The 14,456-nt window shown below is 34.1% G+C and overlaps 2 non-coding genes across 2 annotated transcripts; one reads left to right on the top strand and one right to left on the bottom strand.

Moving 5' to 3' along the window:
• Window positions 1–10,731: 10,731 nt before the first annotated feature.
• Trnal-aag lies at window positions 10,732–10,813 on the top strand. The gene has a single exon. It is a non-coding gene; the product is annotated as a tRNA-Leu (tRNA).
• Window positions 10,814–11,964: 1,151 nt separating this feature from the next.
• Window positions 11,965–12,046, bottom strand: Trnal-aag. Its single transcript has one exon. It is a non-coding gene; the product is annotated as a tRNA-Leu (tRNA).
• Window positions 12,047–14,456: the final 2,410 nt, after the last annotated feature.

Here is a 14,456-nt window from a genome sequence, read left to right as displayed (position 1 = left end):
GATCTTCAATTAAAATAAAAAATTAATAGTAACTATTGCTTTGAATCGCGAATTTTATGTTTTCAAATGATTTGTTTTTAACAATCATTGTTGAAAAGAAAACTCCAAAATATCTCATATCAATTCGGTGAGGTATGTGACGATTGGACTCATTTGAAAACTATGTTTTCATAATTTACAGATTTTATAAATTGATGTCGATATATTATTGCACAAATTAATAGAGCTAGAAAGAATATATAGCATAATATAATTCATCATGCCAACTGCTGGGTTTATAACTGTTCTCTAAGAAAAAAAAATTAAAGGAGGTCTTTGCACTTTCATCTATTCCATAAAAAAACTAATCAATAGTTCACTAATCAATTGGCATGAGTAACAATTTTTTTTAAATAATTGTGCTTATATTATGCGTTGTGAAAATAAGCAGAATACTACATATGCATATATTTCTGAAGAAATTTCGAAATATATAATTCATTGATTTATTGCTACAAATAACATGCAGCACGTGTAGAAATGCTCTATATCATACTTAATCTGCACCAAACAGCTCATTCTACATTCAAATATATAAGTTTTATAATATGCTGGATATAATGAAATCATTGCTTATTATGTTCCATAGAACTGCTATGAAAATACAAGAAATAATTGACCTGCAGTTCGACAGCCCTTCCTTTTCAATAATTCACCACTGTCACTGAAAAATCACTGTGACACACTAATAACTAATTAATTGTTCAATATCTGCATTTCAGTTTCCGTACTTCACTTTTCAACTGACAGAATATCTATATAACTGAAAAAACTTTAAGAACTAAATGATAATAAATACATATCTACTAATTAAAACGGTGTCAATAGCATTTTTCACAATATAACATATTGAAACGCTTATTATTTCATTCTCTCTCCATGATCTCAAAATGATAAGTCACAAATATCTTACATGGATATCATGGAGCGGGAACATGAAATTTTCAATATACCGTGTGGCCCACCCCAGACGCGGCGCTCATTTTGAGAGAGTAAACTGAGTAAATAAAGATATTTTGAAAATTTTTCTTGTGTTGTGTGTATGGTGTTCGAAAGCACAATTTAAAATTATTGTCATATATACAGGGTCTTCGAAAACAAAAGATATTGACCAAAGTTAGATTTTTTGAATATAACACTCTGTATTTGACCTCAAAAATGGAATGGCAAGTTCAAATTATGATGATTTTCTTCAGATCACTTTATACCTTAGAAGAACCATTTACGATTTTACGAGATAATGGCGAAAATGGTTTACTAGTTCTGATGAATTGAAAATCGAAAATTGCTCAGAAACTATCAAGTTTAGATGTGGAAAAATTTCATGAAGATAGTTTCGAAATTAATTTTAACGTTCAACGAGATATAGAAATACCGGGTGTGCCATTTGAAATAAGAAAGTTTTCGATTATTACTTGTAGTTGATGTTTGAGAATTAATTATGATCACGTATCTCTATCAGAGTTGAAATTTTTTTTTATATGTAGGAGTAGCCAACTCAACAACTCGAAAAAATTCTGTCTTTATCGCTGGCGCAACTAGTTTCTTCATTAATTGCTATTTAAAAAAACTCCATATTTTCGATTTTCCACCATCATCTCGTAAAAGGAGCTATTAAGTAATCTGAAGAAACTCATCATAACTTGAGCTTGCCCTTCCATTTTTGAGGTCAAATATAGGGTGTTACATTTGAAAAAGTGTAACTTTGGTCTATATCTTTGTTTTCGAACACCTTGTATATATGACAATAATTTTAAATTGTGCTTTGGGACATTCTACGCACACCACAAGAAATGATTTTGAAAATATTTTCATTTACCTCCTCAAAATGAGCGCCGAGTATGGGGTTGGGCACCCGGTATAATTTGGACAGCACATTGCACACAAATATCGTAACACGTAATGGTGACAGAAAAATAATACATAACATATTTCCCTATAGGGAAATATGTTATGTATTCTTAGGAGATCTACTATAGTAGATCTCCTAAGAAAACATAACAGATAATATCTGTTACGTATTATGTATTAGTGAATGTGAAATTAAGGATATCGGTCAAGGAACTTTGTATTCTTCGGTATTCTTCGGGCTGAAACCCATGTGGCTTTTAGCCCGAAGCAGTGGCGAATTATCCCATAAGCGCACTAAGCGCCAGCTTCTCCAAAAAATATCCGTTTCCGTCGCAAAGAAAACACCATTTTGACGAGACAACTAAAAATGAAATAAATTTGACTGGTAGGAATGCATTCATTATTAGTGTACACAATGTTATTTGTGATGAACTCGTCATGGAATTTGAAACCAGAAGTGAGACTTATAAGAACGTAGTGGATGATTTCCAAATCTTTTTTGATCTGAGTTTTTCCGAGAGTGATTTATTAAATATATTATATTATTAATATGCGAAGTAAAAAACTATAAACAAAATTAGTGGGGACATTGACAAAGTGCAATTTAAAAAATAAATTCTGCAATTCATAAAATTCAAGTAGGCGAATACGACTATCATGACTACCAATCCAATAGAGATTAATGAAGTATTAATTGATGGCTTACAGTCCACATTTCCGAATGTTGAAACTATTTCGAGAATTTTTCTGACCATGCCCATATGCAACGCTATAGTGGTGAACGATCTTTTTCGGTTCTCAAAAGGGTAAAAAGTTATTTGAGAGTTTATCTCAAGCTAATTTAAATGCGTTGTCCATTTTGTTCAGTGAATCTACCAAAAAAATAAATTACGATTCTGTGATAGAAAAATTTGCAATAACCAAAGCTAGAAAAGTTCCTATATGAATATTTGTTTATCGATTTATCGTTAGTGATATCACTGAGAATTTTTATTTCATTAAAATTAAATAAAAAAAATTTCCATTTATTTTGTTATGGTCGTTTTTATAAATTTTTCAATTTTGTTGAGTAGTTTTATGTTTTATTTTTCCTGTAGAATGAAATAGTTTCTATTTATATATTTTCAATTGTTCAAATATGTTCATTTATTAATTATTGCTATTATGTTTTATTTTTTATGACTTTTCCATTGACTGGTTCTTCCTTGAAGAATAAAGGATTTCTTTGGTAAGAGATTATGGGCGATGATGTTTTTGATTTCAATACAATCTAGTCAGTCTCCAAACATTGAATTTTTTGTAAAGTTGATTAAACAACCTAAATTTTAAAAAAAATTTGTAATAGTTCCTGTAATCAGTTTATGTAGATATCGATATAAGTTTGTTCTAGCCACATAGTCATCCATGTATTGATGTTTTTTTGATTTCTTTTATCATTGTAGCCCGAGGAAGGCGAAATATAACGCCGAAACGTCGCTCTAGGAATCCAAAGTGTTTTCATCCAGTTCCTCAAACCGAGAAGTTATCAATTACTAAATTCTGGAAGGAACGAGAACTATCCACAAACATGTTCATTTATTTTTCCTATTAATTTTATCCTGACTCTTTATATTTGTTCGTATTGAAATAAATATATAAGTAAAAAGTAGCCTTCAACTTTTAACTTCACCTTCAACTCACTTCATAGACAATTGAAAAAAATGCCCTCCTCCTCCTTATGTATTTACATAAGATATGTCTACATTGTATTTTTAGTAGGGGCCCCAGATTTGTCTTGCGCTTAGGGCCCCCAGTTAGGTTAATCCGCCACTGGCCGGAAGAACGTATTACGTATAAGTCCTTCCCCATCCCCATTTAGAAATTTTAACGTAAACTCAGAGTCCTGAAGAAGTACCTCACCATGCACAGCATCTTCCAAGCGCAGATGTTCGCCATTACAGAACTAATAGATAACCGACCGTAAAGGAGGCCATCTTGACGAAAGATGCGGATAGTTTTCGGCTGATTTAAAATTCAAGAAACCGGTTGGCCGCAGCGACGGCATTAGAAATCTTGTTGCCAACCAAACAAAGACGAATTCGATTTCGACCGAAAGAATGGATATTAAGGTCGAGCCGAGTCGTTGGCTAACGCTAATCCGATCCTCACGAACAAATATGTTAGATCACCTTGAATATAAAGTTGTTAGTCCGGAGCGGCAAATCAAATTATTATTTTAGACTGCCTTATAATTACCGCAGTAAAATATTATAGAACTGGTTTTTTCATTTCATGCATATTGGAAACCTAGATTTGAGGCGACGTCATCCAGTGGCGGTCAGCAAAAAACATGGCCTCCGTATGGCAGACTATGGGCCCGTTGAGGAAGAGGGAACGAATTTATTATCTTCATCTACAAGGTGATCTGTGGGGAGATGATTCTCATGATTTGAGTCATTAGACGTTCTTCGTATTACGCAGATAACAAATAGTACAAGTAGTAATAATACACATAGTAGGAATGTCTCCATCTAATCTCTGGATTTAAATATATTTTATATCACATGGATTTGTTAAGGTTTGTAGTACGATGGCGTATAAGGGCCAAGGAATTAGGTATTTTATTTTCAATCACGACTTATAAGTCGGGATCTAGATCACCAGATATGAGTCGGGATTATAATAGTTGGGGAGCCCAAGAGAGAAATTCGGAATTGTCTATAGAACAGCCTGTTAGAATAGTAAAAAAAAACGATCATTATACAAACTCGAGATTGAGATATACAGGGTTGGGATAAAGTTTGGCACCAAATTAATATATTTAAAACGGAACGGACGGTAATTTTGAAATTTATTGTCAGGAGGTGAATGGCAAGCACTTCGAACATTTAAAATGATTTTTTTTTTTAATTATTTTCAATAAATTTTTTCTACTAGTAAAAGCCCTGTATTTCTTCTTTTTATAGATTTTCATAAAAAATACGTCATGAGAAGCAGAAAGAGTTATGTAATACAAAGTATTCCGTTTTATTTCTCACTATTGATACAAATAACAACGATTTATTTATTTGAATGGATTTTTTCTCAAATGTACAAAAAGACTGAATTTCTTTTTTTTACAGATAATTTTTACATGGAACCCGATATGGACATATCCGAAACAAGGTGCACTTTCAGAATCTGCAGAAATATACAGGGTGTCCCATTTAAATGAAAAAAAGTTTTGTCATTTCCGGTTAAACCGGAAGTATCTCATTAATGAAAATATGCTCATCAGATGCATTGTGGTCCATTACACTCAGCTGCCAAATTTAAAAAATATCGCCCGTTTTGTTTTAAAGATATTAATTTGGTGCCAAACTTTATCCCAACCCTGTCTGTGGTTAATTAAGTGTTGAAAAGTATACATTCTCTTAATCTGACAATTTAAGCCTGAAGAAAATGGTGGGGGGTCGCCAAACTTGCAAAAAAAAGTCTACATTCTCGAGCGTGGTGGCTTTTTTCTATATTGAAGCTAATGATTCAAAAATACCGAAAAAATATAATCTGATAGTTTCATCGAACTGCAACTAAGGTCACAAAATTCAGTTTTTTTGAATTTTCCTCTCCTGGGCTTTAAATTGTTTTCGCATTCATTAAAAAGTTGTAGAGCATAACAGTTACTACCAATTTTTTCCGAAGCAATTTTTTCTACGTTTGAACTTTTTTGTGATATGGCGAAGAATTGTATATTAGCCCGGGTTTCTACATTGACCTTGGCCTTTCGCATCGCACTTATCGCCCTCTAACTCGAAAACGGTTAGGAGTATGTGAAATTGCTTCAGGCAAAAGTTGTATGGAATTTTATCATCTACAACTTTCATAATGGATACAGAAATTATTAGAGCTACAGGAAGGGAGATATTTTGAAAAAAGGCCTTGTTTTTATCTTCAAACTTTCAGACAAAGAAAACCCCTCTTGATTTGTGTCAGATTAATGCATCAACACGTCTGCAACACAGGGAATCAACCATCTGTATAAAAATCTGACTCACTCGAGTATGTACAAGTAACGATTTTTTTTGCATTTTCAAAGGACCGCTGTGAGCTTGGGTCCAATTAACATATCCTCTGAAAATCTGACACGCTCGAACTTTTTTTTTTACCATTTTCAACCTTTCCGTACGGCCAGCCCCACCACGCAAACTGTCAGATTAACATGAATTTATTATCAAAGGCACGTGGGGCATATACAGTATCTTAATCCGACACTCCCGAGTATGTATACCCGACGATGTTTTTTACGTCTTCGAAAACCTGCAGACGCTTTCCCCACCGCTGAAAATGTTATGTGCAACAGTGCATGAGATGGTATGCGAAAATACAGACTCTGAGAAAACTTCTCTCTCCGAAAATGAAGGATTCACCAACGCCGAAAATCTTCAAATAAGAACTTCAAAATTCTATTGTTAAATGTCATTGTCATTGATGATTTTCAGCGTTGGCGAATCCTTTATATTGATACATTTTCGGAAAGAGAAGTTTTTTTTTTTTCATTTTTTTTACTTACACCGCAAAGCTGTTATTATAAAATATATTTTTTCGGTGGGGATTGAACCCCCAAGCCCCCCCTGGCTACGCCGGTGAAGTGAACTTTTTTCGATAATTCAGTTCTTGCATGTCCTATATATAACATATAATTTGTACGTACCTATATTTCAAACAGAAGATTCCTGAGGTAAAAAAAAACTTTTTTCTTACACCAATTTTTCCAGTTCGTCTCGGTTGAAAAGATATTGGCTGTTCAAATGTAATTTTTAGTTACACCTATCTCATAAATGATTTCATCGAGTATACCAGATATTCAAAGAACCCAACACTTTAAAGTATTTTGTACACGCTCGCTTATGAATTATTAACCAGTTTGGAAAATGAAAGTATTCGTCGTGATATTTCCTCGTTAAATGCACCGTTTGATATTCAGAAATAAAAAAACAATAGGAAATTCGAAAAATTGGTATTTTGGCTGAATGCAGCTCTGTTCAAGAGATTCATCCATAGATGTGCAGTATCATAGATTAAGCTTGTTTTTCTGAAGACAATTTTGTTTTTTTATGGTATAGCTCATTATGAAAACTCAAAATGGCTATACCTATCTTTTTGTTCAGTCCGAATCGGAAGAAAATGGTGATCGAATAAAGTGTTTATTCGGACCTCGAGAATCTACTGTTGAATGAATACCTAAACAAGTCAAATACTCACCTTGTATATAGAAACAGAATTTCGGTAAAATTAATCGAATAATTTCTATGGTCGTGCAATTTCAAAAAAGTTCTGATTGATACCATCCAGAATTTCGCACTAACATTCGTATCAGTACTATCTTTGAGTATTCAACTCAAGGGTACTATTTATCCACTGTTATTTCAATTAGAGAGTACCTTTTTGCCTATTGGGAAAAGAAATTGAAGATGCTGGAACGATTTCGGGAATTTCATCTATTATCGAAGTCAACCTCCTTGGGACCCTAAATTGACCCTGAAAGTTCGTATCTATTTTCTTCCGGAAGTTAAAGCGCAAAGTAAAGAATATTACCATTGATGAAGCCACGAATCTTTTTCACAGTGAGCTCACCCCAATCGATGAAACCATTTTCGGCTCGAAATTCGAAAATATCCACAACAAAGCGCTTTTCTTCTGGAACATCGCTCAAATATTTGCATCAAAATATTTTAAGATCATTGTTCCTGATATTTTCAGAAAAAAAAATAAAATATCAGGTTTTAGAGTAACTTATAAAGAATGCTTTCTCCCAAATTTAGCCTTCCTTGAAATTTTATTGAGATATATGAAATTGTAACAATACACATATAATAGTCAGAATATTAGGAAAGAACTTAATTTCCTTACACGCCACTGTTCGAGATCGAATTATAAGTTTTACGGCGATAGTCATTATTGAACTATTTCATACGTCTTGCCAATCCCAAGTTGAGCTATTTACTATTCACCTCAGCGTATTTTTTTCAGTAGGTAATAATTTATAACGTTAATCAAATTCGTAACAATGGTAACATTTTACTCCTCTATCAAGGTTAAGTTTAATATTCTCATTAGAAACTTTTACTTCATCCTCACAAAACAAGGAAATAAACACTTCTCAACCTTCGAGTACCCAATATCTCTTTTTGCATCTACTGCTTTCGTCGACCTTGTCTTGCGATGAAAAATCATTTCGCCTCGATCTTGTTCACCTGGAAGTTGCGTGGAGACTTCAACAGGCAATGAGGACAGTAACACCAACATCTACTAATTCCAACTTTAGTTCTGCGAGTCTTCAACTCATGAGGGTTACTCAGAGGATGCCTCTGTGTAATATTTTGTTAATTTTTGTAAGATTCCTTGAAAAACAGCTATGTGGATTCGAAAAAGATCTGTACTCTTCAAATTTCTCCAAAATCTTTCATTATGAAGTAAGTAGCAAGTAGCAATCATCATACGAAAGAGAATGCAAAACAGTTATTTAATTTTTCTTGCCCTTCGGAATATGGCACCAGGTTATCTTTAAATTTGTTATTATTATTAATTTAAATAAATTTAAATCTTATTTCTGAATTGGGATTAAATTATTTCGTAAGTAATCGGGGCACTTGAGTTTGTGACTTACTTATTGAGCAAAATCAAAAAGTGAATCAGCTGGATGATAATATTCTACAAGCGCTATAGTAGTTTATAATTTAGTTAAGGGGTTGAATTCCACTATGACCTTAAGGTCATTTGTGCCCCCCGCACAACTGCACCACTTATACATCTTCAAGCGCTATCTGAACGTGCTATATATGTACCTAACTATATCTGAAAAAATATCGAACATATAGGTATAGAAATTTATGACGGAAAACCAGTTTCGAAAGTGAAAAATTATTTTGAACATTTTACTGGTATTCCGAAGAGAATATAGAATAGTATAGTGACAATTTCTGTTTTCTGTAACTATTTATTTTTATTTCTACTTCCAGTTCTCTCGAAAATGGCTTGTTTTTGCACAATATATTTTTCTCGAAATTTCTGAATGCCTAATCAATTCCCAATATGGATATAATAGGGAATACTCCTGACGAAAATGATGTTTTTTATAGAATATCTTTCAAACGTCACATTTTGAAACAACTATTTCAACCGTTTCCCAAAAAAAATTATTTTACTTATAAAATGAAAATAAAAATGGGTATTTTAAATTTAAAGCGTTTCGATTCCATTGCAAAAGTTGGCAACAGTGACAGTGACTGAAATGTGCGTTGATAATAAAAGACAACAAATACATTATCTTGATGAGATAGACAAAGATGAAGTCTGCGACGAACGAGGAAGGTCGTAAAATTTTATGTAATTTTTATGGCCGGTTGCTGTTGCTGCTCATCAGTGAGTACGCAGCTGTGAATCAACAGCTGTTATTTTATAAACAAACTGATCTGACATTGTTCTTTTTATTTCGTAGTAGGCGCTGTTGCCAAATCGAAAACCAGAAACAAAGCGATTTAAATTTTAAAACCCCATATTTGAAGAATGATTTTGAATAGTTTCCGCGGTGGATTTGAAAAAATTATGAATGAAACTCATAATTATTCAGTTTAAACTTGCATATGCATTGATAACCCAAATTGAGGAGAATTCCACATTGTGGTTTATATTCATCTCAAGTAATTTTATTCAGATTTATACTAGCTTAACTCAAACTAGAGATATACATAGATATATTTCCCGCATCAGGGAAACTTAGAATGAAATAAGAAATTGATTGTAATGAATTAAAATAAAAATTATATGTTTATCTGAATTGAGATTAAATTGAGCGAGGAAGTTTGGCATAGGTAATGTGCAAAAAAAATTCTTGTCGTTTTCGGGAGTTAAAATAAGAAAAAGTTGCCATAAAATGTCTCCTTACCGTCCAATCTTGAGAACCATCTCGATGGGCAAAATTCATTTTTTTTAATAACTTTCTCGTCCTGATTTTTTCTGATAACACATTTGGCTAGTCTCTCAAGTTACTCGCTTACGAGAAACCATTGAGTATCATCGAATACTCAAAGGTGAAACACACTGCCAAATATTATTTAAAGAGATGTCTTCATTCTGCTCTTCCACCCAAAAGGCAAATAACTACTTAGTTTCGTACCACATCAGAATATTTATATCTATACCAGTAGGACTAAAAGTGAATTACGGCTGCATCACCCTTCATATGTTGGCAATATCACCGAATAATAACCACTGGATACCCATACAAAGTGATTCTGAGATAGCTGGTCAAAATGTGAGAGCATAGAGCAGTTGAAAATATGATGAAAGCATGAAAGTATATACCTGCTAGTACATCCGCATATCCATATACACAGCAAGATTCAACTATGGACTACCAAAGTATGTTACCCTATTCGGAAAATTACATTTGCCCTAAAAATGACCTTCAGGGTTAAGATCAGATAGCCAGGACAAATTTCTTTACGTTTGAAACATTTTTGTATAGCACGCTCACGTTACTGTATTTCTGAATGACAGATAAAGTTGGTAGAATTTTTTTTATTCGATTGGATTTCATATACGTACCTCGGGTTTCACAAAACTTTCATTGCTCAATCAACGACATGACAGTCACTCGATTTCCAAAACGAAATCACTGAGACCTGTGCATTTCTGAATATTTTGAAGGAGTATCAATTGAGAATCATTGAAAGGACGTATACAGATCATAATTTGATGCGAGAATAATATTTTGAATCCTCATGACTGAATAATCGATTGAAAACAAATTGATGTTTCTTCGTCAATCAAAAGTTAATTCCTCGATGAAGTTTTCCGGAGTCGGAAGTCAAAGAAGTCACAGGTAGCGTGGCCGAGCGGTCTAAGGCGCTGGTTTAAGGCACCAGTCTCTTCGGAGGCGTGGGTTCGAATCCCACCGCTGCCACGTTTTTACCTGGATAGCTGATAAACACATTATTTTATCACTAAATAGCAGACATACAAAAGTTCGTAGTATGGATGGTCATTTAGGTTGACCTAATCAAAAGGTAGGAAAACACTTGAATATGTATATCCGATATTCCGATGAGAGATTGATTGTGATTTGACGGTTTTTACCGGAAATAGCAACATATCATGTTGATCATTGTGACAAACACTACTTTGTTCTTCCTCCCTGAGCTCGTCTCAAGCATCCTACTCTTCAAGGCATACTTGAAGAGACACCATTCATTAAATTTTGGGACAAATTATTTGAAATATCCAGCAAAGCGTTAAGAAGCTTCTCCAGTATATTGCTGAACGGTTGTTCTAGGACAGTGGTCCAGACACTCTAGACATCTATGTCCAGACATGCTCAATGCAATTCATGTCTGGAGAGCGAGCAGGCAAGTCCTTCCTTTCAACACCATGGGCTTATTCCGACGCCTCATTAACCAGACGACTACGGTAAGGTCAATTAAAATGAGATTTTCACCAATACCTACCTGTCGCTTGCAGAACTATCATTGATTCAATTATCATATATCGTGATATCTTTGGCTGCAAAATTTTCGTTGAGCAAAACAAACAACTCGCAACTGTTCAAACAAATGCCAACCTATACACACATGGAACCTCCTTCAAAAGCAGTTGTGGGAACCATAAACAGTTCTGAATATCTGCGACCTTTTTCCCTCCAATCAAGAGTACATCCATCGGAGTTGACCAAAAGAAATCTAGACTCATCAGAGAATAAACATCGACTCCAATCTTCAACTGTCCAATTGTGATCCAAAGCCGACTGCCGTCGGCGTAATAAACATTTTAAAATCGGACTAGTTTTTATTTTTATTCACAACACGTAAATTTATCGATGTCGACAAAGGAGAATGCGAAGATATCAAAAATACTGTAACCCCCAAATTTGATAAAAAGTGTCTCTAAGTAAAATCATTAGTAATCGAAAAAACAATTTGACTTTGGGTGGGATTCAGGGGTTGAATTTTCAACCCTTAACATTCCTCTTCGTATTTCGATGGGAAGGCGTCATTCTTGCATGACCGAATTTGGATTATCAGTTGGTTATCCAGTGATGCAGATACTTATACAAAAATTTGGCAGCGGTGGTATTCGAACCCACGCCTCCGAAGAGACTGGTGCCTTAAACCAGCGCCTTAGACCGCTCGGCCACGCTACCTATGCCTTTAACGAAAAAACTGATAAGGAATTCGATGGTTATAAATTTTATTTTTTCTCGAAACTTTTAGAACTGTTATTGAAAAGGCTTATCGTTTGTAAAACAATATTAATCAATGAAAGCAATAAAACGAAATAACACCACGCACCTATTAAACTTAAACTATTCAATTTCTTACTCCCGAACTGTTCTGATGGCGGCCAAAATGGAGCCGCCACTAGTTGTCAGTGAAATTTAGAGTTCACTGCTAGTTGTGCCTTGTTACGAGCATGTCGCAAGCTATTTACCAAAGATTATATTATATTATAATCTTTGTTTACCTAAGATAGCGGTAGCGCGAAATTCGAATTGAAATATTTGAGGTGGTTCAAGTCTCCTATGTGCGCAAGTCTCCCGGACTCCCCTTATCTTATTTTATGTATTATGTACTTCAAATTTTGTCAAGCCCGGATCTACGATTTTTTCTGACCGGGTCAAAAATTCATGATGGCCCCCCCCCCCCCCCTCTAAGGTTCTTAGGAAACATATAATTGCATATTCGTCATCGAGATTTCAACCCGAGATATTTTTTTCACTAATTCGAGGTCGTTGATTACGAATATGCAATCAGATTTTTCCTAAAATGAGAACTTCATGAAAAAAACCACTCTTATTTTTTCCCATTGTTCCATTAAATTTATTTTTTTCCCAAAGTACTCATCTTAAGAAAAATCTAATTGCTTATTCGTAATCTTCGACCACGAATTAGTAGAAAAAATGACTCGGGTTGAAATCGTTTAAAAAATAAAAAAGTTTGTTTTTACAAGAATGTCCTCGCTCACCTATCGTTTTTACCCGCGCTTTACGAACGAAAATTAATTTTTTCAGCGACATATATCGACCCGGTTCATTTTACTTATTAATTCGAGGTCGTAGATCATGAAAATGCAATTTGATTTTTTGTAGGATCAGTATTTTGAGAAATAAATCACTTTAAGTGCAAAATTTCGAAGAAATTGGTCAACTTTGAGGATGTGTAGCAGCCAGAAAAAAAGCACTAGTCATATGCTGATTTTTTTGTGATAGATTGGTTCTTTGCGAATAGAAAAACCACACTTAATTTATCTACCGCTAACAGTTTAGATTTTATAATTTTTTCCGCGAAGGTCCAAAATTTCCGGTTTTCCATCGACCATAACTTGAAAATTTAATTTTAAAAAAATTTCTATTTGCATATTCGTGTTATACGCCCTCGTATTAGTGTACAGTACGAATTTGGTTTTGATCGGAGACCAAAAATATTTTTCAAAAAATCCATACAGTATGGAAAATTTGAAAAATTTTCGATCTCTACGATTTCCACCAATATTGTTGTATTTACTAAATGAATATGCGAACAGAGAATTTTGCTGAAAGAATTAGTTTTTAAGTTATGGTCCATAAAAAATCGGAAATTTTGGCCCTTAGTTCCAGATGAAATGGGAATGAGTCGGTAATTCCCCAGGCAAAGAAATTACTGGCACTATGCTTGCGACACATTGTAGACATATCCCATCTTTTAACCTATTTCACCCAAGTGTGGCGGTCATTCCTAGATGACTGAATAATACATATACAGTTAATTGATCCCTCATTGATTTTGAAGATATTTGGCATAGTGATGGTTTATCATGTTTCCATTCTACAGTTTCGATTTTAACTCTAGGTAATTAATTTTTTCCGAGAAACTAAAGAAAAGTTTCAACCTCTGGTTGATTTTGGCGCCCCCTTAAGCTGACGCCCGAGGCAAGCGCCCCGCTTGCCCCCCCCTAGATCCGGGCCTGAATTTTGTTATAGCTACCGCCACAATAATGAATCTGATGATGAAATAAAATGGTAAGGTAATGTGGGATAAGTGCAATCACAAAAAAGCATAGTGACTTTTATAACTTAGAATTTATAAAAATTCGTTATAACTTTAGCTTTAATTTATGCTTGTACATAAGATACGATATTAAAGTATACCCGAAACCACTAATTATGATACATTTCATTTTCAGGATATGCTCAAAATTAATTTTCCTTTTTGTAGTTAGGTGATTGTACTTTTCCCCTGAAAAGGGGAAAGTGCAATGAGGCAATATTATTTGTGGAAATGCGAAAAAGCTGTTCCCCTCGATTTAGAAATCAATGGGTTCGACCGATTTTTCACATTTTCATTTTAAAGTCGGAAAATCTAGGTGTTAAGTTTTCGTTGGACCACCCTGTTTGTATATTATCATTTTGCTTTTACCATCAGGAAGCAGTTTTATCAGTTCTAGGATTAGCATACTATCATGCATGAAACACCCTGTACACTACCGAATGCAAGAGTTTTTTGTTAAGAATACAACGGAATACAGGGTGTTTCCTAATTGAATAGCAATATCTATGGGGGTCATTTTTGGGCCTA

The sequence above is a fragment of the Coccinella septempunctata genome, chromosome 5 (genome assembly GCF_907165205.1).
Source record: "Coccinella septempunctata chromosome 5, icCocSept1.1, whole genome shotgun sequence".
Lineage (NCBI taxonomy): Eukaryota > Metazoa > Arthropoda > Insecta > Coleoptera > Coccinellidae > Coccinella > Coccinella septempunctata.
The sequence above is the reverse complement of the archived record's forward strand: the minus strand, read 5'-3'. Positions and strand labels throughout refer to the sequence as shown.